General features: G+C 43.1%; 1 long non-coding RNA gene across 1 annotated transcript in view; it reads right to left on the bottom strand.

Annotated features, from left to right (window-relative positions):
• Window positions 1-18,021, bottom strand: part of LOC309612918 — a 98,555-nt gene extending 80,534 nt beyond the window's left edge. The window contains exon 1 of the long non-coding RNA XR_014235409.1: window positions 9,528-18,021. This is a non-coding gene — a long non-coding RNA (uncharacterized lncRNA). The remainder of the gene's footprint in view (window positions 1-9,527) is intronic.
• Window positions 18,022-24,852: the final 6,831 nt, after the last annotated feature.

Here is a 24,852-nt window from a genome sequence, read left to right as displayed (position 1 = left end):
TCAGGCACTGTTCCATCTGAAAGAGGAGGTCTCTCTGCTACACTCAGTCACCCTCAACAGAAAATGGATTCCACATGGCACCTACTTTCTCTTCCAAATCCAAGTTGGGAATATGTGATTGGTGGAGTTGAGGTCACATGTCTGTGTCTTAGTTATAAGGGAGTCTGGAAGAGTAAATACATGAATTCTGGCTTCTACCTGAGGGAGGCAGACTTACAGTGTGGGAAATTCTCCAAACACAGAAAGTCTACTCAAAATGTTCTGTGTAGCCACACACATGGCTTACATCCACCATGGCCATGGAATCATGTAGGACCATATTCTGAGGGATATCTTGGATGAGGAGGAATCTCCTCTAAAGGATCTCAGCCTTCTGCCCTGTTTTACTTGGCCTGTCTTCGTCCTGTCTCTCACTCTTAGCGATTTCTTCCCACTGCTGATTACAGGAAAAAAATGTTTATTCTTATTAGTCATGACAGGTACAATTTTTTGAACTCCTAATATGTTCTGGGCTCTGTGCAAGAGTTTTACGTATGTTTAATTTTGTTCTTCATAAAATCTTCATAAACCAATGAGATAGATAATCTCTCAGCCTTAAATTCTACAGGTGAGGAAACAGACTCAGAGCTGTTTAGGTGTCTTGCTGGGGTCTATAGTGGGACACAGAGTGAGTGACAGAGCTGAAACTTGAGCCCAGCTCCCCAGGACTCTGACACTAGAGCTCCCCTTGCCCATTATGTTAAATCTTTCCTTTAAGTTCACACATGATAGTTGGTCAGTAGACTAAGAATTGTCCTCCAGGTTGATGAATTATTTACAGATAACAAGATTGATACCTCTTTCTTCTACCAAAAGTGAAGCATTCTTCATTCATATAATTCATTAAAGATATGAACAAAGTGATTGCCACACTGTGACACCATGAGAGGAAGCTTCAGCTGCCTAGTGTCGGGGTCATTCTCATGTGAGTTCTGAATGAAGCAAGTTAGGACTGCTGATCTCACAAGAATGCATCCACCCTGTACCAATTCCTAGGGATTCAAGAACGAGCATGGCTCAGTCTCCATGCTGGGGGCTCAGAGTTAAGAGGGGTCTGAATTAGTTACTCTGTGGGTCTCATTTGATCAGTGTCTTCTAGTAACTCTAACTAGTGTCTATCTTTGACTCATCCCTGATCTCCTTCACTTTCGTCTTCTTAACCTAATGCAAAAGTGAAGTTGCAGCTTTAAGATTTCTCTTTCAAACTTCAATGACTACAGATTTGCCCACCAACTCACTTACCTAATGGATAAAGGCTTAACACAAGTTAGTGTCTACAATAGAGAGGATGATTACTGCATCTGTCTTGAAGGGTCATTATGGATATGCAAATGTACATATCAGCATGGGTTTTGCTTTGACCAAAGATGTTGGTTTTTGAGGCTATTAGCAAAGTCTGATTCCCTGTAATATTCACATATACTTTTAAAATTCAAAGACTCTTTTTCTTCCTATCAGCCACTAGTGTTTTTTTATCTTGGGAAAGATGTATTGTTATTTTTACAAAAATAGGTTTGAGAAAAGAAGTGTAAAGCAAACTCCTTAATATATTTCCCTCCACATAGCCTACGTTTGTGTGTTTGTGTAGACACTCAAACTGTGTCCCACGACACACACAGGACACATCTGAGGGACTCCTAGGGGCGTCATAGCAGGGGAAGAGTTGGAGGTACCTGCAGGCTCGTCTGTCCTTACCTGCTTCCCAAGGGCCACCCTGCTTGAGACTTTTTGGTATTTGGAGCTCCATGTCAACTTTTATTTGAAAAAAGGATTCCACTGCTTGCGTGAGTTTGGAAGGCACTCAAGTAGAGAAGGGCTGAGAGAAAGCAATTTGTTTCTAGTCATGGATGAGTTGAAGTGTGTAGGGCAGCCTGCACCTCATGACCTTTTCACAGTTGAGTTTCAATTATTTTTCCCCCCAAGGTATGAATTCTCAGCATCCAACACATTCATATTCATTTGTCAATTCAAAAATGTGCCCCAGTCAAATATCTATTACTTGAACAAATCTACCATTTTGGACGACCCCTAAGTGATTTTGTCCATGAAAACAAATCCTAAAAAAGACCATTTTCCCCAAATAATTTGGGTGTGCGATCTTTGCCATAAATTAGGGAGGATTAATAGCAATAATAATCAATGATTATTTTTGTTTTGATTTGGAGCAGCAAGTTGTGTAACAATCAATACCTAATACAGAAAGTTTCACTGTCAATAAACATGGTCTTTACCATTATTTTACAACCCATTTTGGTTGAGTATATAAAAATTTTTGTGATAATAATATTATCTAACTTTTATCATGAACTTGGTATGTTTCAGGCACTGTCTTAATTCATGCGTTGCATGAATAATTTTATTTAATTGTCAAAGCAACCCTATAATCTCAATGTTAAAATACGCGTAAAAGGAAACACAGAGAGGTGAGGTAACTTGCTTGATGTCACACAGCTAGTAAGTGATATATGAGGAGTTAAAAAATCAAGTACATGCATTACTCCATCAAGTCTAAAATCACTCACAGTCATACAGAATCATCTTTTGAACCATGCCAGGACTTCATAAGAAAAGTGGGATTTGTAAACAAGAATGTCTGCTTACAAGTACTACCACTTGGAGAGGAGAAATTGACATCAGTATTCCTCATTTGGGGGACACTTTAAATAAAATAAAAATAAAGTTACCCAGGAACTTAGACTAGGATCTGTTTTACAAAGGGATGTTTACATATTTTGAATAAATAAATCTGGCTCCATATTCAACATGCTGGCGTAAAGAACAACCCAGTGCAATACAGACATTGTTGCTCAACACATTTAATAACTACAGAGATTCGTCTTTGGGACCAAGAAGTTATTCATTATGAGAGATCCAAAGAAAATTTTAAAGAACTGTAGTATTTATTGATTAATTAGTAGTGTTTTTATAGTCATTTTCTCATTTAATTTTCCCAGCAATTTTGGGAGAATTTTCTTTTTTAATTTTTGAATTTTATTGTATTTATTTTTTTATACAGCCGGTTCTTATTAGTTATCCATTTGATACATATTAGTGTATATATGTCAATCCCAATCTCCCAATTCATCACGAGAATTTTCTTATTTACCTCACTTTACAGATGAGTTTAAGTAGTTGGCCCGAAGTCCTGGAACTAGAAAGTGGCTGAGCTGAGTTTAAACCCAGACCCCAGAGAGTCCAAAGTCCCAGAGTATAGTTCCTGCCTCCTCCTTCTTTGTGTAGAAGAGAGCTGACCACCCAACATTTCATGTTTGTAAATTGAGTTTTCTCATCCCCTTGAGGGCTGTTTGAATGTTTTTTACCTCCACGGGAAGAAGGAAAGTGAGACATTTTAGGCAGACAGAGTCTTCCTTTTTTCCTGTTTCTGATAAGTTTGGTCTTTGTAAACCTTAACAAGGAAACAAATTTCCTTTTCACACTCCTTACCTAGAATTCTCCTCACCAATCTTCCACCAACCAACTCCCCATCTATCTGGTTCCTTTGTTGAAGATTCAGCACCTCTGGGGTCTTTCCTGACCCCTCCACCTGGCATCAACCACTCCTTATGGTCAATTCCCTCCGTATGTAAATATATCTCTGCACAGTATCAGAGTAGCCTATTTTTGTTGACCTTGTCCACAACTGGCCTGGGAGCTGTGTGAAAGCTGAGACTGGTTCACTCTTGTTTCTCCAGTGATGGTTTCTAGCACAGAATAGGTGCCCAGAACAGTTGTGGACTAAACGAATAAAGGTGAGTTTTTACATAAAAGGGAATACGTATTATATGGCTTTGTACTTCCATTGCTGAACTGTGTCTGGTGTATAACAAGTGCTCAAAATGTTTGCTAAATGAATCGGTTCAATAGATTAGCGGTTTTAGCTAGAATCCTTAGAAGCAGCAGTTTTATGGAAAACTGTAAGCCTAAGTATCCCCAAAATGAACATATTTCTTTTAAAGCAGCTTTAAGGAATTAAATGCCCCTGCATTCTGAAGGGAACAGAGATATTTTTATATTGTGCCTTAAGAGGAATTAGATGTTCTTTTGACTTTTTTCCCTTTTAAAGCCAATGCATTCACTTACAACACTGGTCTACCTGTTACTTGGACGTGAAATTAAGCTTAGAGCCGTATCCTTATTCTTCTGGCCTCTATTTTATGTTAAAAGAAAACAATCTGGATTCCCATGTTCAAACTCCTAGGTTGCTGGAGGCTGTCTATGATGAGACAGCCATGTGGGCCAGGGGGAAATACATCTACTCAACTTCATGGCCATGACAGTTGGCCATGATAATTTGGCTGGTACCAGATCATCCGAGAATGATGCTCCTTTATAGCTATGAGGCCAGAGTGTGATCACATTGTCCAATTCTCTCATTTAATAATTGAAGGAAATGCAGACCCAAGGAAGTGAAATTTCTTGCCCATGGTTACACAGTTAGTGGCAGAGTTAGAACTAGTCACCGATTTATGGAATCTAAGTGTCATTCTCACTATATCAACATATTCTATTGTCCTTAAACCACTGAACGTGTTGACTACAAACTTCTTGGCTGTGCTTCTCTCTCTTACTGTTTTTCTGATGTCAAGGATCAAACTCTCTGTATGCTGGACTCAGCTCATCATGTGTCTACCCAGAACAACAGCAGAGGGGTCCCTGGCACCTCCAAGCATTACCTCCAAGGGCAGGTCTCCTGGTCTCCTGCTTTTCTGCTCATGAAAGAATTCTCCCAGGTTCAAAATGGCCAAATTCCAGTTTAGTTAACCCTCTTAGCATAATCCTATGGCCACACATAGAAACTACCTGTCCTGAGGGAGGGGCTGAAACTGGAAGAGAAAGAAGGAAATGGATGCCCTGGAGTCTTCTATTTGAAAACCACAGAAAGTCCATGTTTAACTAAGGCTCCCAGGTGTCAAGTCTTCTTCTTTGCTGTTTTACTTTCAGGGCATCGTTCTTTCCTGTTTTTCAAAGAATGCACCTCCTCCCTTCACTCCTCTCTGACTCTCTATCTGTCAAGCTTCTCTGATGTAACCAACTTTGGCTAATTTAAGAGGAAGTGATTTTTCGGAAGGCTCTCAGGGGCTCACGGAACCCAAGGCAGGTGGAGCCTGTGAGATGCTGGCAGGAGCAGTGGGGTCACCAGGCTGCCCAGAATCAAGTACTCCTTGGTTTAAGGCCCTTTGTCTCTCTGTTTAAGGTTCATGCTCCAAGCTGCAACTGCCTTGTGGATCTGGCTTGAGTCACCTGACTCAAGGGAGGGATTCTAGCTCAGAAAAGCAGGGCTGTCATCACACTTCATCTTGGTTTGAATTCCTTGGAAAGCAGACCATGAGGCAAGGATTCAAGTACAAGTAGTATATTTGGGAGGTGATCCCAGGAGGCACCTAGAGGGCAGTAGGAAAGTGGGACAGGGAAGGGAAGGCAGCCAGGTGCCTGAATAAGCCTGCTAACATACCGGGCACTTGGGGCTTCATCCCACAGGGGAACTCGGGAACATATGTGGAACCCATACCACAGAGCACCCTACCTAAGGGCAAGGGAGCTGGGATTGATGTCCACCGGCTCTCTTCAGTGATTGCTTGATAGCTGTGGAGGGAGGTGGTGGGAGTCCATCCCCAGGCACTTCTGGAATGCCACAGGGAGGAGTGGAGTGGTCTCAGGAAATGAAAGCAGAATCTGACAGCTGCAAGCCAAGCAGTCTTGCACTAACATGGTGTATTAATTTCCTATGAATTTCCGGATTACCATAAACTTAGTGGCCAAAAATACAAATTTATATACTGGAAGTCAGAAGTCTAAAGTCAAGGTGATGAAGGGCTGCATTCCTTTTGGAGGCTTCAGGGGAGGATCTATGTCCGTGCCTTCTCCAGCTTCTAGAGGATGCCCCTTTCTCCACCTTCAAAGCCAGCAGAGTAACGTCATCTCCCTCTGACTCTGCATCCCTCTACTTCCGTTGTCATATGGTCTTCTGTTACTCTGACTCCGACACTCTTGCTTCCCTCTTATAAGGACCCTAGTGATTACGTTTGATAAATGGAATATTTATAAATGGAATATTTCCTGCCATATCAATAAACAAAAGATGTCACATTCATCAACGACGCAGCCCTCCAGTGGGAGCCGGTGAGCCCTGAGGAAACTCAGGGCTGAAAAGAATACCTGCCATCTAGCAGCCATCAGACTGCAGCCACTCCCTGCTGTGAGCCCTGAAGAAACACAGGGTGTGAAAATACAGGATACAGGCCCCAGATAGCTGAGGTGCATATCAAAGGAATGATTTCAGTGAGCCCAGATTCTTGCATCTTCCCATGCCCTAAATCCTTAACTTGAGATGTCTGGTTTTCTTTAATTAACAATAATCTTTTGACGTTCCAGACTACCTGCCCTTTGTTGCAAAACTCCTTTATATCCTGGCTCCTCCCCTCGCCTCCTAGCAGTTTTTCAGAGTTATCTGAAACGCTGTCTCCCGGGCTGCAGTCCTCATTTTGCCCCCAATAAAACTTAACACGCAACTCTCACGCTGTGCATTTTTTTGTCAACACGTTGGTCCCACCAGGATAATCCAGGAGAATCTTCCATCCCGAGGTCCTTACCTTCATCACATCTGCAAAATCTCTATCCACCTATGGAAGGTAACGTATTCACAGGTTCAAGGGATTAGGATGCAGGCATCTTTGAGGGACCATTATCTTACCGCACAGGGTAAGATCTCCAACCAGCCAGCCTTTTTCCGAGGGCAGGGAGGGACTGTTAGGAAAGGGAACGTAGATAATGACCAGCCATGAAAGGACAAATATCTTCTACAGAAAACATTTTCTCCTTTTTAAATAGAATAAATTGTCCTCCCCGCTCTCTCTACTTGGTTTAAAAATAAAGTCAGAAGAGGGAAAATAAAAGGCTCTGAGTCTTTGATCCCAGAGCTTTGGAATGATGAGACCCACTAAAGAGCCCATAGGATTCTCCCACTGGTTCCCACATGGGTCCAAGTAGCTTCCCGCTGAGAGCCTGTCTGCACCCACTTCAACCACCAGCTCCAAACTAACAACTTGACTCTCAGATCAAGTGCCTGGCATACAACAGGAGTTCCCCAAGTATTTGCTGGAAGAAAGAAAGGAGGAGGAGAATGTAGTTAATGGTGGAAACTTGTGTGTGTGCACATGTGTGTGTGTGTGTGTGTGTGTGTGTGTGTGTGTAGCCCTGTGTGTGCTCACATTTACCTTCTCTGACATCAGAGTGAAGCCTAATATAAACCAAGAGGTGAGGCTGGCCTGAAATCTAAGTCCAAGCGAAGGGGACTGTAATTAATTTCGAGTCAACCCTTGGCAGACATCATCTCCTCTTATGCTTCTTCCAAGCTGCTGACATGCAGAGTGCTGAGGGCAGGCAGGGGAGACGGGGACCCCCAGCCCCTGACCTGTCTGTCCTGCACTTTGGTGCAGGTTCCACCTCTAGCCCGAGGAAAATGCTGACACTGTCTTGGTGATGTGATGGGTCTCCCCAAGGCCTGGTGTTTCCAGAGTGGCTGAGTTTCAGCTGCAGGGCAACGCTCTCATGCTGGGCTACTTTGGGAACCAATTATAAGAATGCCCTCTCTTGTGGGAGTTCCCACACAGTCAGAAGAAATGAAAGGAAATCTAAATCCATTCCATTTGTTCCTGTGTCAGGCTCCTAAACCCCTTGGAGTCTCCCATACCACGTGTCCCATCCCTCTCCTTCTGTACACGGCACCATACACCACTCTCCAGACCTGGTTGGGACAATTTTATTTGTATTTAGGGAACTAAAAACATACCCAAGCTGTGTGTTTGTTTATCAACAGAAAGCTGTGCTGCCCAAATGCCAAATTTTTGCTAATGACAGTTTCTAAATATAACATTCTGGGTGGGAGAAAAAAACCCCATCTCCCCCTCCAAAAAATAATAATAACAAACAACACCGGTGACCTTTTTTGAGGTCCTGGCTCTAAGCTATTACGTGGAAAAGCCTTCCCAGGAATAAATGATTGAAACTAGAAGGTATTTTTCCAGTTACATTTTCTATAGGAATTACATCGTAATTTTCTTTTTCTCATTGCTTGGGCCCCCATGATACCTTATGAACGTCAGCTAGACCTAGACTTTTAGGTTTGCCCTATTCATTCGACTGATGTAAAACGAAAAGGGAGATGAGGGTTTGAGTTCCTTTTCTAACTCCATGCAGCGGCTGGGTGCAGAGCCTGAATGTTACCCAGGAGTCCCCACACCATCTCCCCTGGTGGTTTTCAGAAACACCTTGGAAATGCATGGCTAATGAATGGCCGTGCAGAATAGGTGCTTTATCGCAATGCAAGGACTTTCCCTCCCCAGTCTTTCTTTTTTTATAAACTTATTTTTTTTAATTGAAATATAGTTTATAATGTTGTGTTAGTTTCAGGTGAACAGCAAAATGATTCAGTTATATATATATATGTATATACACACACACACTTATATATTCTTTTTCAGATCCTTTTCCATTATATGTTATTACAAGATATTGAATATGGTTCCCTGTGCTATACAGTAGGTCCTTGGTATTTATCTATTTTATATATAGTAGTCTGTGTATGTTAATCCCAAACTCCTAATTTATCTCCCCCCCTTTCCCCTTTGGTAACCATAAGTTTGTTTTCTGTCTGTGAGTCTATTTTTGTTTTGTAAATAAGTTCATTTGTAACATTTTTCAGGATTCCACGTATAAGTGATATCATACGATATTTGTCTTTCTCTGTCCAACTTACTTCACTTAATATGATAATCTCTAGGTCCAGCCATGTTGCTGCAAATGGCATTATTTCATTCTTTTTTATGGCTGAGTAGTATTCCATTGTGTATATATACCACATCTTCTTAATTCATTTATCTGTCGATGGACACTTAGGTTGCTTCCATGTCCTGGCTATTGTTAATAGTGCTGCTGTGAACACTGGGGTGCATGTATCTTTTCAAATTAGAGAATTAGAGTTTTCTCCATATATATGCCCAGGAGTGGGATTGCAGAATTGTATGGTAACTCTATTTTTAATTTTTTAAGGAACTTCCATACTCTTCTCCATAGTGGCTGCACCAATTTACATTTCCCCCAATAGTGTTCCTTTTTCTCCACATCCTCTCCAGCATTTATTATTTATAGACTTTTTTTTTTTAATTTTTACTCTCTCCCTTCCCTTTTTCTTTAAATTTATTTATTTATTTATTTTTAGTTGTGTTGGGTCTTCGTTTCTGTGCGAGGGCTTTCTCCAGTTGTGGCAAGCGGGGGCCACTCCTCATTGCGGTGCACGGGCCTCTCACTATCGCGGCCTCTCTTGCTGTGGAGCACAGGCTCCAGATGCGCAGGCTCAGTAGTTGTGGCTCACGGGCCCAGCCGCTCCACGGCATGTGGGATCTTCCCAGACCAGGGCTCGAACCCGTGTCCCCTGCATTGGCAGGCAGACTCTCAACCACTGCACCACCAGGGAAGCCCTATTTATAGACTTTTTTTTTTTTTTAATTTTTATTTATTTATTTATTTTTTATTTATTTATGGCTGTGTTGGGTCTTCGTTTCTGTGCGAGGGCTTTCTCTAGTTGTGGCAAGTGGGGACCACTCTTCATCGCGGTGCGCAGGCCTCTCACTATCGCGGCCTCTCTTGTTGCGGAGCACAGGCTCCAGGCGCGCAGGCTCAGTAATTGTGGCTCATGGGCCTAGCTGCTCTGTGGCATGTGGGATCTTCCCAGACCAGGGCTCGAACCCGTGTCCCCTGCATTGGCAGGCAGATTCTCAACCACTGAGCCACCAGGGAAGCCCTATTTATAGACTTTTTGATGATGGTCATTCCGACTGGTTTGAGGCGATCCCTCATTGTAGTCTTGATTTCTCTAATAATTAACGATATTGAGCTTCTGGACAAGGATATATTTCCAAAATATACAAACAGCTCATGCAGTTTAATATCAAAAAAAACAAAAAACCCAATAAGAAAATGGGCAGAAGACCTCAGTAGACATTTCTCCAAAGAAGACATACAGATGGCCAAGAGGCACTGGAAACCTGCTCAATGTCCCGCTCTACCTTGAAAGAGGTGGGAGTGTAAGAGGGGCCTGCATGTGGTCTCTGGGGTCATTGTTGTCTCAGCCATGTGCCCCTAAGATCCCCAAAGCTGTTCCTGTTCTGCATGGGGTGTGGCCAGAGATAAACTTTCCCACTTAGGTTTGTAAAAATATAAGTGCATTCAAATGCTCTTCAGCTTGAAACCCTACAGAGCAGGAGAGAGCTCGCAGAAGGATGTGGAATTTGAAGCATTCAGGAAAAGCACTGCAGCTAAAGGAGAAACACTGCAGCCAAAACACATGGCCCTGCAACGCTGCCCCTTTAATGGATCCGACCACGCTTGGAATAACATGGGAGTCCTTCCTGCAGTTCTTGAGGCTCTAAAGACCCCCTTGCAATTCTGCTTCTTACCTCTCATCACACTTAGCCCGCTTCGTCAATGTCTATCTTGTCTATTGTTTATAAGCTCTGAGCAGGAAGGGACCATGTTTTTCTCATTCACAGCTTTATCCCCAGGGCTGAGCAGAGTTCCTAACACATAGCAGGTGAGCAGTCACTGTTGGCTGGATGAGTGGACGGGATCGAACGACTTCTTCAGTTGACTGGAGTGTGGACAAATGGCTGCAGTCAGGAGGGTGTGGGAAAGCTCAGATCACTGGCCTGGGTCAGACCACAGTTTTGTGGAAAGGAACTCAACTCAGAGACTCTTGCTGTGCTGACTCTGTGTCCACGGGTGCTCAGGGAGAAAATGGTTTAACTTGCCTGGAAAGAACAAGGAGGCTGAAGTTTCTTTCCAGTTGGATTTATCTAAGTACATGCGGCAGAAATGGCCACCCCAGGCCTGGTCTCCACCAGATGCAGGTGGGTGAAAATTGGCCTAGTTTCTTTCCTTTTCCTGAAACAGAGTTTTGTCTAATCTCCTTTGTGAGTCTTTATGCTGGAGTAGGCTCAAGTCAGGTAAGACTGCTCCCCAAAGAGTCAAAGAGCAGCTGCTGCAAATCAAAACACCAGTGACAGCTCCGATACCCCTGCCACCTCCACCTCTGCAGGTGCCCATCTGCCTGCTGACACTTCTGCTGAAACTTTGTGTTGTCACCCGCTTCAGATGGTCCCAGGGAAGCAGAAGCCGGACAGTAAGAGTCAGGATCCGTTAGATGGCTGTATTGCATTTCTTTCCATGAACAGAGGTTTCTTCTCCTGGTGCAGATGGAGAGCTCTGTGACTCCCTGCGGGGAGAGGCACATTCCCAAATACCAGGGAAACCAGACTGGAGCTTTCTATCAGATCTGCGTGCAGCACTGTGGTTCCGGTTTCATCACTCTTTGCTGGCAGTCAGTGTGAAGATGTGCTGGAACTTTCCTCTGGAACACAGCTGTGGTCTCTTGGCTTCCAGACCACGTGGAGACAGTGGGGGCTGATGCAGAAGTGCTGGGCTAGTTGTCGGGAGACCTGGCTTTTGTCACCCCTCTTATATTACCTGGAGACAGTAAGATTGTACTATGTGTCCACCCTTCTCTCCTGCTCTCTCCACCCTTGTCATGGGTCATGGGGGTGGAGTATCCTTCCCGTCCTATTGGCTTTGGACTTGGCCAGGTGACTGGCTTTGGCCAATGGAAGGTGGACATGACAGGATGCTAGTTATATGCTGAGGGTCTAAGGGCTTTCACTGCCCACTGCCCTTCTGCTTTTGTCAGCAATGAGAAGAACTTGCCCTGGGCGGCTGCTAGAACCTCCAGATAAGACAGGTCCCACAGGATGACCAGCCAACCTGCATGCTTGTGAGCAGGAAACAAGTGTTTGCTGTTGCAAGCCACTGAGCCTTGGGGTTGTTTGGTACGGGGCATTATTGCAGCAACATCTGGTTAATGTAAAGGCCTTAATTTTGCTTGATTTAGGGTTTTTTCGGGGGGGAGGTGTCTGAGGTATGATTTATGCACAATATAATGAACAGATCTTACTATTCTTATTGTATTTAATGAACTCTGACACTCATGTATCAGGGGCATGGTGAACTAACGTCATTTCCACCCCAAATAAGCTATTGAGCATTTTCTAGCCCTCCAGCAAGTCCCTTCATGTCCCTTTCCAGAAATTCTACCTCCCCAGTCAAGAGGCAACCATTTTCTGAGTTCTAGTCCTACAGTTCAGTTTTGTTTGTTCTTGGGCTCCATATAGTATAGTCTCTTTGTGTCTGGCTTCTTTTGATCTACATAATGTCTTAAAGATTCATCCATGTTGTAAGCATACGTAGTTTGTTCTTTTTATTACTGACTGGTATCTCATTGTATGAATATACTGCAATGTACTACAATTTGTTTCTCCATTTGTCTGGTGATAGACAATTGGGTTGATTCCAGATTTGGGCTATTGTGAATAAAGCTACTTGGTGTGAACATTGGTTTTCATCTCTCCTATTAAATAGTTGGCAGTGGAATTCCTGGGTTATAGGGCAAATCGTTTTCCAAATTGGTTAAAACTTCTTACATTTGGTTAACAATGTATTGTGTTACAGTTGCAGTGCCTTCATGCGCTTGGCGACGTGGCATTTCCAGTCTTTTTAGTTTTAGGTCTTCCAGTGGATGTGAAATGGCATCTCACCACGGTTTTAATTTTCATTTCCCTGGTGAGTAATGGGAGTGAGCGTCTTTTCTTGTTCTCATTGCCATTATTGTATCTTCTTTCATGTGTCTGCTTAAGTCTTTTGACCCTTTTTTACACTGGATTTTTTTTTTTTTTGGCCTTATTGAGTTGTAAGAGTTCTTTATATCTTCTGGATACAAGTCCTTTATCGATTATGTGCATTGCAAATATTTGCCCCTAGATGGTTCTATCAATAACTGAGCTAGCATTGACCTCTCTATTACTGTTGTTTTGTCTATTTCTTCCTTATGTTATGTTAGTTTTTGCTTCATGTGTTTTGAAGTTCTGTGATTCAATGATTCCCTTATTTAGGATTGTTTCTGTGTTCTAGATAAATTTCTCCTTTTATGATTATAAAATGTCCTTCTTTATCTCTTAGAATAGTTTCTGTCTTGACGTTTACCTTGTCTGATATTAATACAGCCACTCCAGCTTTTGTTTGCTTATTGTTTGTATGTTAGATCCTTTTCCCTCCTCTTACTTTCAACCAATTTGTGTTTTTATTTTTAAAGGCATCTCTTTAGACAGTAAATAGTTGGGTCTTCCTTTTTGTTCTCTCAGATACTGTCTGTCTTTCAATTCCTGTTTCATTGTTGCTGCATATTTCAATTAAATATAATTATTGTTGTGGTGGGTTTATGTCTATCATTTGATATTTTTATTTTCTGTTGCCCCATCTCTCCATCTGTCCTTGTAAGAATTAGAGTTAAATTTACTCCCCTCCTGCCCTCTATGCTCTAGTCATTTATTCTTACCATGATATGCTTATAAGCCCTACAGAATACTTTTATTTTGTCTTAATCAATATACTTTTAAAGAAATTTAATATAATATGATAATTTAAAGAAATGTTTTATGTTTACCTTTCTGGTATTCATCCTTCCTTACCAGTGATCTGAGTTTCCATCTGATATTTTCCTTTGTCTGTACAACTTCTCTGAGCTTTTCTTGCAGTGCACGTCCTGTGCTAAATAAAGAGGCCCCTCCTCCTCCACCCTCGGCTGGGGATGAACAGCCTTGACTCTCTTCTCTCCCAGGAGGATGGTTACTTTCTACATCTTAGCTCATTTACGCTTCTTTGTGTCCTCAGCTCTCCAATGAGTTTGACAAAAATGATTTTAGAGCTTTTTATTTTTGCCGTCTTAGATAGGGTGGGAGCGACAGTGTCTTGCAATTTTCTTAATCTGAAACAGAAGTCCAAGATTTAGTTTGTTCATTTTAAAATGAGAAGTTTAAACTCCATCCATTTATTTGACCAATAAACCTTTCTGAGCAGCCCTTCCAGCTGCTCGACAGCTCGGCACACAAATGATAAAGTGGCATAAAACTTTCCTTTTACTCACTCCTTAGGATAAAGTTTTACATCTTTTATATGACATTCCATTTTTACATGCTATTTGTACTTTGCATTTCTCTATCTTGATGTTTGATAATTCTTGAGACTTTTTATTATTTGTATTTCTGACTCATTTTCAGCTGTGTAAAGGAATGATCCATTCATTTTGAAATGGTCGATCTGTGCTTTCATATGCATTATTTCTCTCCATCCTCCCTCTCAACTGGAAATGCCTTTTCCTTCCGTGTGTGTATTCAATGACCAATCTCCTTATTCCTCTCTTGAAGTCACCCTAAGACATCTGTTTCCTCCATACTCCCCTCCCCAAATCCCAAAAGGCCCATCATTTGGATATGTGTGTAAATATTTTTGGTTTATGCCTCATTACTCAATTGGTTCCAAGTTTGAAAGAAAGTGAATTCTAGGATAACTCAACTGCTTGTGAAGGGTTGGGGTTCATTTTGGTTGGTCAGTACCTGTGCATTACTAGTTATTATTTTGTCAGTCGCCTCAACAGGATTATCAGTATTTTGCAGGGTGCCTACCTCTTCGTATACGCTCAGTACCTATTTGTTGAATAAATTAAGGGTCTCCAGAATGATTGCATCATTTGGCACAGGTTTTCCAGCTGCTAGGCCCTGTTCTATGCACTAGGATTCAAAGATAAATGATGCACTGCCCCGGCCTTAATTGGGATCCAATTAGTGTATGTTGGACAGCTACCTCCTCCTGTCCCATCATTTTGTTTTGGCCACTGCTGTGGACACCTGTTGCATACCAATGTACCCCAAGGGCACTTGTTAGGCCCCATATCTCTTGCTTTTTACATCATTGCCAGTACTCTCTGAATTCACCCTTGATCATTGTGGGGAGAGGACTTGGACCGTAACTACTCTTTTTTTTTTTTTTTTTTAAGCAGACTATTCTCTACACAGTCCCTCAGAGGTTCCTGACACAGGCTGGGACCCGGTACCTGGGACCCTTTGCTGCAGAGCTTGCACCTGGACAAATATCTCCTCCAGTGACAGAATACAAAGAGACTATAAGGGACTAAAAATAACTGCATGCATGCACAGTTGGGGCAAATTATGAACAATAAGATACAAAAAGACTGAAAACCCAACTGCTGCATCAAAGTTGTCGGGAGCAAAAGCAGGGCACTCCGCATGATTCCTGCACCCAACATCACAAAGGGGGTGGGCAAACTACCTAAGCCACCCCTCTGGCCCGAACCCACCCTCAACCCACTTAAGGGACCAGCTCTCAGGGAGCGAGCAAGGGAACCTGTTACTTGTTTTCGCTCCCTCGTGCTGCAGCTTGAGTCCCAGTAAAGCCTTGCCTGAATTTCTCATTTGGCCTCTTGTAAATTTCTATTGATTAAAGAGTTCAAGAACCCAGGTCTGTAACAGCCCCAGTGGATGGAACCCAGCTGCCTACGGTGTTGATCAGCTCAACGGATTACCTCTTGGATTGCCTTTGCCTCCTCTCATTCTTCCCAGTCCCCACTCCTGTTCCTTGGCATCACTTTCCAAATTAAGTTCCCTGAGGCCAAGCCTGGTCTCTGCTTTTTGGGAGATCCCAAAGATACCCTGTAAACAAGTATTCACAGTATAATGTGATCAGTGTGGTCATAATCATCAGGATGATGAAAACCAGGGGATTCTTTACAGAAAAATTACATTTTAATCAGTCTCTAAGGATGAGTAGAAGTAAGGCAGGCCAACAAGATGGATAAGGGCATTCTGTGCTGAGAGAACAGTGGAGAAAGGTAAGGGTGGTAGACAACTTCCAAGACGGCCCCCAAGGATCTCCACTTCCTTGTACTCACACCTTTGTGTAGTCCCTCCTCCCACATTGTACCAGGACTGATAGTGTGACCCAGAGTTGATGGTATGTTTGTCCTGAGATTAGGCTATAAAAGATTTGAGCTTCCATCATGGGTCATGTGCAGCTGCCATATCATGAGGACACTCAGGCTACTCATGGAGGGGCCATGTGGTGAGGAACTGAGGTCTCTGGCCATCAGTCAGCAAGGAGCTCTTAACAACCACATGAATGAGCTTAGAAGCAAGTTCCCTAGCCCTAGCTAGCCTTCAGTCTATTACTAACAAAGGTTCTTGGCCTTCCCCAATCAATAGAAATTGATAAGAGGCCAGAGAAGAAATTCAGGCAAGGCTTTACTGGGGCCCCTGCTGCATCAGGAGGGAACAAGAATAAGTAACAGGTTCCCTTGCTTGCTCACTCCCCAAAGAGGGCGTGAGCTGGCTCCTTATATGGTGGTCAGGGTAGAGGCTGGAGGTGTGGCTTAGGTGGTCTGCCTACCCCTTTGATGGTGCTGTGTGCAGGGGGCATGCGCAGTACCCTGCTTTGCTTCTGGCTCTTCAGAAGTGACAGTTGGGTTTTTTGGTCCTTTTGTACCTTGTTGTCCATAATTTGCCCCAGCTGCGCATACATGCCGTTATTTTTAGTCCCATATAGTTTCTTTGTGTTTTGCTGCTTTGTGTTTTGTCCAGGTGTGAACACTGCAGCAAAGGGTCCCAGGTCCCAGGTCCCAGCTTGTCTCAAGAGCCAGCCACCAGCTTGACCAGAACCTTGTGGAGGACCCAGAGCCAGACCACTCAGCTTAGCTGCTCCCGGGTTGAGATAATGAATGTTTGGGATAATTTGTTATTCATCAATAAACAACCAGTGCAGAAAAGAATCGTGAGAAAAAACTGATGCATTCTGGAATTGCAAGTGGACTTTTTATGTCCTTTCAACTCTCAAAATAATGATTGCACTGTGATGCAGTTAGGTCAGCATTGTTGGGGTTAAAGGCATTGTGTTTGGAGACAGATCCTCCACATTAAGTCCCTCCTCTGGTGTGTACTAACTTTGTGATCCTGAGCAATTTGCCTGACTTCTAAGCTTTAATTTTCTTGTCTTTAATATGGGATTGGAATTCAAATCTATCTCATAGAATTGTGAGAGTTAAATAAGATGGTACATGTAAAGCTGTTTTAAATTTCTTGCACATGAAAAGCACACAGTAAATTTTAGCTGTTATTGTATTTACAAAATGACCTCAACTCGCAAAACTCAATGACAAATATAGGTTATAGAATAAGGTCACAGCTTCCCTTTTTCTGGCTTTATTTATAGTCTCTCTTAGCCATTTTCAAGGGTAAATTCAACAGAAACTTCCCCCTTTTCTTCTTAATCAACTTAGTTCCAGAAGTCTAAGAATGTGAAGAAGTGTAAAGGTATATTCAATACCTTTAATCAGTAACCACTAATACATTTCCCCAATGTGCCAACAAAAAGGTTGAAAGTAATCAGCGGATGAAAGGTTAATTAATCAATCTTTTATAGTTCAGAATAGGCTGGGCTGAGCTTCAAAACACTTCATTTTGGGTGAGAGAGAGACTTATGTCCAAAAAGAAAAGAGAAAATAAAACTCATTCCAAACTAAGCTGAGAACAAAAAACAGACAAACGATGCCAAGAAGATTGGCTGACAGCTCAGTTTCTTTCCCTTTTTTCTCAAGACCTTCCCACTGCGGAAGTGGGCTTGGTGCCAGGAGTGCTGCTGGGATAATAGAATCTGAGGAAACGGTTAAGGCAGTGTCTCCCAGGGCAGGACTCTGGGTAGCAAAGCAGAGGAGAGAACTAGTCAGTGCTCTGAGGCCAGCTGATGGTCAGGTCACATTAACCATTAGATGAAGTGTCTCTGAATGGTCCTGGCCTCTCCTTCTCCCTCACTTCCCATCTCCACTGCATTCTCTGATCCCCCTAGAAATTCTGTGTCTGCAGGGATCTTTTCTTCTGTCGTTCCTACCTTATGAATTGTAGCCATTGGACTTTGCTCCTGGGGGCATTTGTGCATAAAGTTCCTCCATCTTCTTGATAGAAGGATTTCAAGCACCAGGGAACAGTTGGGACAGATTTTTGTCTGGATGTCAGTGAACTTCTCAGAACCCAGGAAATCATCCCAGGGGTGGGCTGTTACCAAGAGCATCCTAAGGGGTCTTACAGCCCAGAAGGACAAGGCAGGACCAGCAGTGATGTGAGCCCAAGAGAAGAGTACAGCCTCTAGGAAGGCAGACTGACATCTGCAGTTAGCATGAATTTCAGTTAGTCTCACTGACACTACTAGTGAAGTCAATTTAAGGAAAGCATTTCCCCTTTTCTCATTTTTAAGCATAAGACTTATAACCTGGGCTTCTACATGTCAGAATGTTGCAGTTACATCAGATCATCCTGACAAGGAAAATCTTCACAGCTGCTTTTCCTTGTCTCCCGACCCAGCTGTGACGATGTCTTGGGCTTCTCTGGTTACCCATAATTCCCACTGCAGAGCCAGGATGGTGCAAGCAAGGCATACGATGGCCTGATGATCACACAGTGCTGGGATGCAGGAAATGGCTTGTGGCTTCCAGTTTGGCTAAGACAAAATTCAAGATGGTGAGGGTGACTTGAAGAAATGGTACGTAGCCTGTGTCCAGGACTTATGGTTTGGAAAAACAAACAAACAAATGAAAAGAAGCCTCTTCCATTTTGCTTTCCTCTCACCTTTATATCTCATTGGAAAATCTTCCTTAGGGAGAGGAGAAGAGTCACGGAAAGAGTGAGGAAAACTTGAGGAGAGGGTAAAGGGGAGAGTTCACAGACTGACAGGTGCTCTGAAGGGGTTTGCATCCACTGCAGAAGCAGCACTGCAGCTGACAGAGGACATGTGGACGCTCTCTACCGGCCCCTCCCGACAGGGTTGTGCCCAGGTGGGAGTCACCTCACAGCACGTGGAGACAGAACCGCCCCCTTGCAGGTTTCCTCCTGTACTCCTGGGGGCCGTGCCTGCGTTCTGCGAGGCCGGGGTAGAAGTGGCCTGCTCCTTTGCTGCTCTGTATCTGAGTAATCTTGGAAAGGATGATCCTGGAGGTCAAGGATGTCTGTTTTCACTGATGTCATCTGGTCCACCACCTAATGCCATGAAACTTGCACTCTCTGACTGCTGACTGCAAGGACAGTGTGTGATTCCTAAATGTCCTTTAGGGCGACCATCAGCACCACTGAGACACTGATGGAGTGGAACTAGCTCTGTCCATACCCTGGAAAGGGGTGTCCAGACTTGGCTATGACACACTGGACTCTTCTGAGCCACCAGGCCACTCATGTCAAATGAGGGCAGAGATTAGATGAGCTCATTCTTCCCTTGCTCCTTCATCAGTGTTGAGATTTACTTTACATCAGCTCTTTATAGATCTAAATTATGTGGGGAGGACAAATGCATTTCTGTGTTAGACTTCAACCTTTGTTATAAACTGGCTTCCTGGGTATTACTTTTTCAAACATGGGTCATGATCTGAAATCTTCTAACCAGCGTGTCTTGCTCAAATCATACCCAGAGCATCTTAATTTATGATTTCTATACTGTTGGAAAAAATATGAGTGATGTCTATAGAAACTTGAAACACCATCAAACACTTGCTCTCATGTATATATAGCTATGGGCCCATAATATTAACCTCCACAGGCAGATTAGGGAAATGAATCATTATCCAAACAACATACATCAATTAGCTTCCACTCATGTAAGGCTTTCAATATGCCAGGCACACGTGCCATGTGCTGAACATAACATTAACTCTTTTATTTCTCACAATGACCCTATAGAGTGCGCTTCATCTTTTTCAGTTGAGGAAACATGCTGCACATGGGCAGTCAGCCTGCATTGGATAGTGCCTCTGGGTTCCTCCGGACACACCCTCCCATCTCCACAATGCCTGGAATTCAGTTTCACTGCATCCTTCTTTAGCCAAGCAGAGGATCAAAGACTTTGGGGTCACCTAGTCCTGGGTGTGAATTCTGACTCCACTTTTAGCTGTGTGATTTCTGGTATGTTTCTGAACCTCTCTGAACTTCAGTTCCTTTCTCTGTAGAATGAAGGTCATTCCATTTCCATGTCAAGTTGCAATGGGGGCTAAATGGATTAATGAGAATGTCTGGCACAATGAAGTTTCTCAAGTAAAACTGCTTTCTTACCTGCCTTGCACCTTATTTCTCCACCATTCCCTCTCCCCCCTTCCACCTGGTTCCCTTTGCTAGCTAAGTTGTGCATTGTTTTTTTCTTGTGCTTCCCCAGAAAAGGGATTATATTAGCTTCTTCTCTGTAAGCCCCTTTTGTGACTTGTTCTCTCTTTTCTACCCACAAGTATTTCCTTTTTGGATTCACCAACTTCCTTAGGCTGGGAAGCCCCAACCTTCACATTCTTTGCAGTGTCTCCCATGGGGACCCCATCCTGGGGCTTTGCACGTTGTCCCTCCCTGCTCGGGACAATCGTATCCCAGTATCCAAGAGCAGCCATGTAACAGCAGCACAGACAGGAGTCAGAGGAGGTCACTTGATTCTAATTATAACTAAAACAAGCAGGAGTTGTATAATGAGGTTGGAAGGAACAGAGTTACAGCTGTTTTAAGGGTTGTGACCCAAACTGACAAAAGATGGGAAACTCAGGGAGGCGAATGCCTCATCAAACTTGCCTTTGGATAGCCTGGTGTGGGAGCTGATATATTGTTCCCCTTCAAGGTATTTTGAGCTTCTAATTTCTGAATGTTCGTTTTTAAGGCATTCACAGAATGTTATACCTAGGAGTCTGATGAACTTCTTTGAAACTTAAATAACGCAAAGGAACCATCCAAATCTGTGGATGGAATACATATTCATGCATTTTTAAAAAGGCATATTATATACCTCAGAGACTTGGATGGCTCATTAGGAAGTGTTTGGTGGGGTATGTAATTCAGGATTTAATGTGCTGTCCATGGACTAACCTTACTGGGGCTGTGCTAAAGCTGTTTTATGTTCCACAGTAACATCTAAAGTCTAAAGCATTTACACAAAATGACTGATTAATCATTTGCATAGTTTCATTTTTGAAATCTAAGCCTTTTTCAAGTTAGATGAAAACCAGACGTACCTGAAGCCAACATGCCCTCCATGAAGCTTAAATAGCCTTGGTAAAACATTCTCCTTTTTCTTCTTTTGATTTACAACTAAGCTGAGAGTGAGTTATTTTAACTTTTGTCTTTGGGGGATTTTCTGTGCTTGGATCCCTGCAATGCAACTTTTGGGATTCCTCATAGGAAACACTTCTGAGTTGAACTAAGCTCTACAAGCATTTATTAATATTTCATTCTTTAGCATATTGACTAGCCTTTATATTTTTCAGGATTAAGAAAAAAGAGAAAGGTGATGAGCAGGATTTAGAGGGAAGCCAATGTGATGACCAAGATTTTGGGAATTACATATTCAAGATATAAGAGAAGTAATCATCAGATCAAGAGGGATGAAACTCAACTCTCTGCACCTTTTGTGGATTCCAGGATCTATACTTTCCCCAGTCTCTGCACATTGCACCTCTTTTCTTCATTTTTGTCTGCCAAAATTTATAGACATAAAGCATATTTCTAATGTTGTTGCTGTTCCAACTGGCCACAGAGAAATATCCAAACAACTAGGGGTCCATATGGCTACTGAGCATCTCTGAAATTCATTTTATTCTGGACCCTGGGGAGCTGCAGAAAGAAGTGAATTCAGTTCTCATCTGGAGAGAAGCAATCTCTCCCCTCTTAGTCTGTGAAGAATGGGTTGTATTGAGGATGCTGTTGAGAGCCTTAGAACCACAAGCTCTTGCCCAGAGCCTCCTAACCAAGCTAAGGGTATCACAGCTATGAGCAAAGATGCAAGGAAAGGTGGGTTTTTAAAGCAGTTTTTAAGAAGCAACATAAAGCTATTTAACACTCCAAGCTATTTAACACTCTGTGGATGGAACGTAGAGAAACATGTTTCATTTGAAATAGGAAGCGGGGGTGTGTGAAAATTCCCTTTCCTAGGTATCCTTAAAAGTGGAAAAGGGTTTGGGTTTTCTTTAATCTATTGTTTCCGACAGCATTAGGTACAGCATCATGTTGTGGGTAGCAAGAAAGGGTGAATGGGGAGAGGATAATTTACCGAACATGGGCCCTGTGCCAATCATGCCAATCACCGTGTCAGGTATTTTACACACATCCATGATTTTGTGCCCACGTCCACCCATCAAGGTGACCATGATCATCCCTACTTACAGATAAACATATTGAGACAAAGGTGAGAAACTTCATCCATGTCCTCATGCTAGGTTTGCAGTTGTTGTCTTGGTTCTGCAACTAACTAGCTGTGTCACCTGTTCCAACTCACCAGGTATCTCTGGCTCATTTTTCTCCTTTGTCCAGTGAGTGAGGTGGACTAGGGTTCTTGTGGATTCTGGGAGGAAGGTTCTGGACTCTAATATTCCAAGTATTTTCTGTAGATTCTCTTGTGGTCTCTCTCTTGTGGTCTCTTCCCAGAAGAATAGGTGAGATGACTTTCAGAGTTCCACGGAGTCTGTCAACCCACCTGGTAGAGCAAGTCCACAAGGTCCCCAGCACATGGGGGAGCCCAAAGTGCCATCTGGAACCTCCACGGTTAGGAACTGGGGGAACCACAGTAAAGGAAGCCTGGAGCAAGTGAGGACTCAGGTTATGGGCTTTTGAAAAGCGAGGGGTGAAGGGACTGCACGTTACTTTGCTCAGAAAACACGAGGTGTGAGGCTTGTGGTCAGCAGCTGAAGCCTCCTCTTGGTCACTTCCCAGGTGTCCCTAACTCCCTTTCCTAGTTGCACAGGGTGCCACATCCTTCTACTTGATTGGAGACTTAAGATAGCTTTGCCTTGCTTGTCTCATCTCCACCTTTTCTTAGTCCTGTCCAGCCTTCTCTCTAATACTTCCTCTTACCTCTGGTCTCATTTATTTTACATAAACCTATCCTTTACATCTCAAGACTACTTTGCCACTCTTAAACATAAACTGGTATGCTCAGAATGAAAGGCCCTGGTTAGTTACTCTGTGTGAGACATAAAAGCAACATCATCTAGAGACAGCCCTCTCTCAATCTCCAGATCCTTGCGTTGTGAGAAAGCATTACCAGTTAGAGCCCTGGAGTAAATTATTTTAAAGTACATTTTCTGCCGACACCGTGGGTTCTGGTTCATAGCCTGCTCCACTTACACTCTTCAGTTTGGAAGAAATACTGAGCTTGGCGTTGAGCTTTTCTCTTACCCAACTACTAATATATTATCAGACAGCCCTGTCTCTTGTGGAATTAACCCCTTTTATTTTTTTATTTTTTAGGCTGTGTGAGGGTCTTCCCTTAAATTAGAAAAGTAATATGTTTATAGATTAATTCATTTGTGATGTTACTAATTTCTGGGCCAGTTTCTTCCAACTTTTATAATACACTGATAATGCTAAGAACTTTTCAGAAGTATTTTTTTTTTTTTAATTTATTTATTTATCCATCCATGGCTGTGTTGGGTCTTCATTTCTGTGCGAGGGCTCTCTCCAGTTGCGGCAAGTGGGGGCCACTCTTCATCGCGGTGCGTGGGCCTCTCACCATCACGGCCTCTCTTGTTGCAGAGCACAGGCTCCAGACGCGCAGGCTCAGCAGTTGTGGCTCGCGGGCCTAGTTGCTCTGCGGCACATGGGATCCTCCCAGACTAGGGCTCGAACCCGTGTCCCCCGCATTGGCAGGCAGGCTCTCAACCACTGCGCCACCAGGGAAGCCCAGAAGTATTTTTTAAAAAAATCTTTGACCACAATTGAAAAGCACAAATTGAGGACTTACTCTGAGCTAGATACTGTGTTGGACGCTGCACAGAATGCAGAGTTGAATAAGACATTGTTTATCCCCCAAAGGAATTTACATTCTTTTAGACAAATCCACAAATTGCTGCTCTGAGAAGCATGCTGGTGTAGTGTCACTGAGGTTCAGAGCTAAGGGGACTGCAGGTGTTTGAAGTGTGGGCAGGTGAGATCATTAGCTGCTTCCCAGCTCAGAGACCCGCTGCTCATGGGGGTGCTATTCTCTGCGGACACTCGGGAATCTCTTTCTGGCGTATATATATTCCTCTTATTGCTGTGCTATCAAAGGCCCAGTCCTACCCTCAAAGTTCAAAATTCAATCTCCTCGTGCCTGCAAAAGGATTAAAAATATTTAACAGATTGATGGAGGTAAAAATTGACTTTTTGTTCCTGTGTTATTTGGTTCTTCAGTAACACTGGACACAGTTAGTACTCCTCCTGGGAGCGACAGTCTCCCGTTCTCTTAGCAGCAGTGACATTTCCCCTCCCAAACGCTCCTTCCTCTGAGGGCTGCCTTTCCTCCCTCCCCATTGGAGGGTCCCTTTCTTTCACTCAATCCAATTTTGAGATTCCTAGAGATTAAGAACTGGGCATGCTTTCTCTCTTCTCTCCCTTTCCCTAGATGATCCAATCCATTTTCATAATATAAATGCCATCCTATAATGACAGTGTCCGGTTAACATCTCTCTAAGCCAGATCTTTCCTTTGGGCTGTAGTCTTACTTTTCCACTTTTGTCTATGTGCTATTTCCATTTGGATATCTCTCGGGCATCTGAGACATACTGGTCTGAAATGGAATGTTGGATTTCTACTCCAACTCACCCCTGTTGTTGTTGTTCTCAGTATTGGTTCTAACGACCAGCCACCCAGATGCTCAAGCCAGAAGTCTAGGGGTTCACCCATGAATTGTCCCCTCCCCACACATGATCATCAGTGATCCTAGTGGACCTTTTTAATAAATGTCTTGAATCTGACCATTTCTTGCCATCTCCCTCAGCATGCCTTTGGTCATGACCTTCATGACCTTCATCTGGATTAATGCAACTGCCCTCCCTGCTTACCCCCAGCAGTGAATAGCATGAAAATATCACAGTGTTAT

The sequence above is a fragment of the Balaenoptera borealis genome (genome assembly GCF_965194805.1).
Source record: "Balaenoptera borealis genome assembly, chromosome: 16".
NCBI lineage: Eukaryota > Metazoa > Chordata > Mammalia > Artiodactyla > Balaenopteridae > Balaenoptera > Balaenoptera borealis.
The sequence above is the reverse complement of the archived record's forward strand: the minus strand, read 5'-3'. Positions and strand labels throughout refer to the sequence as shown.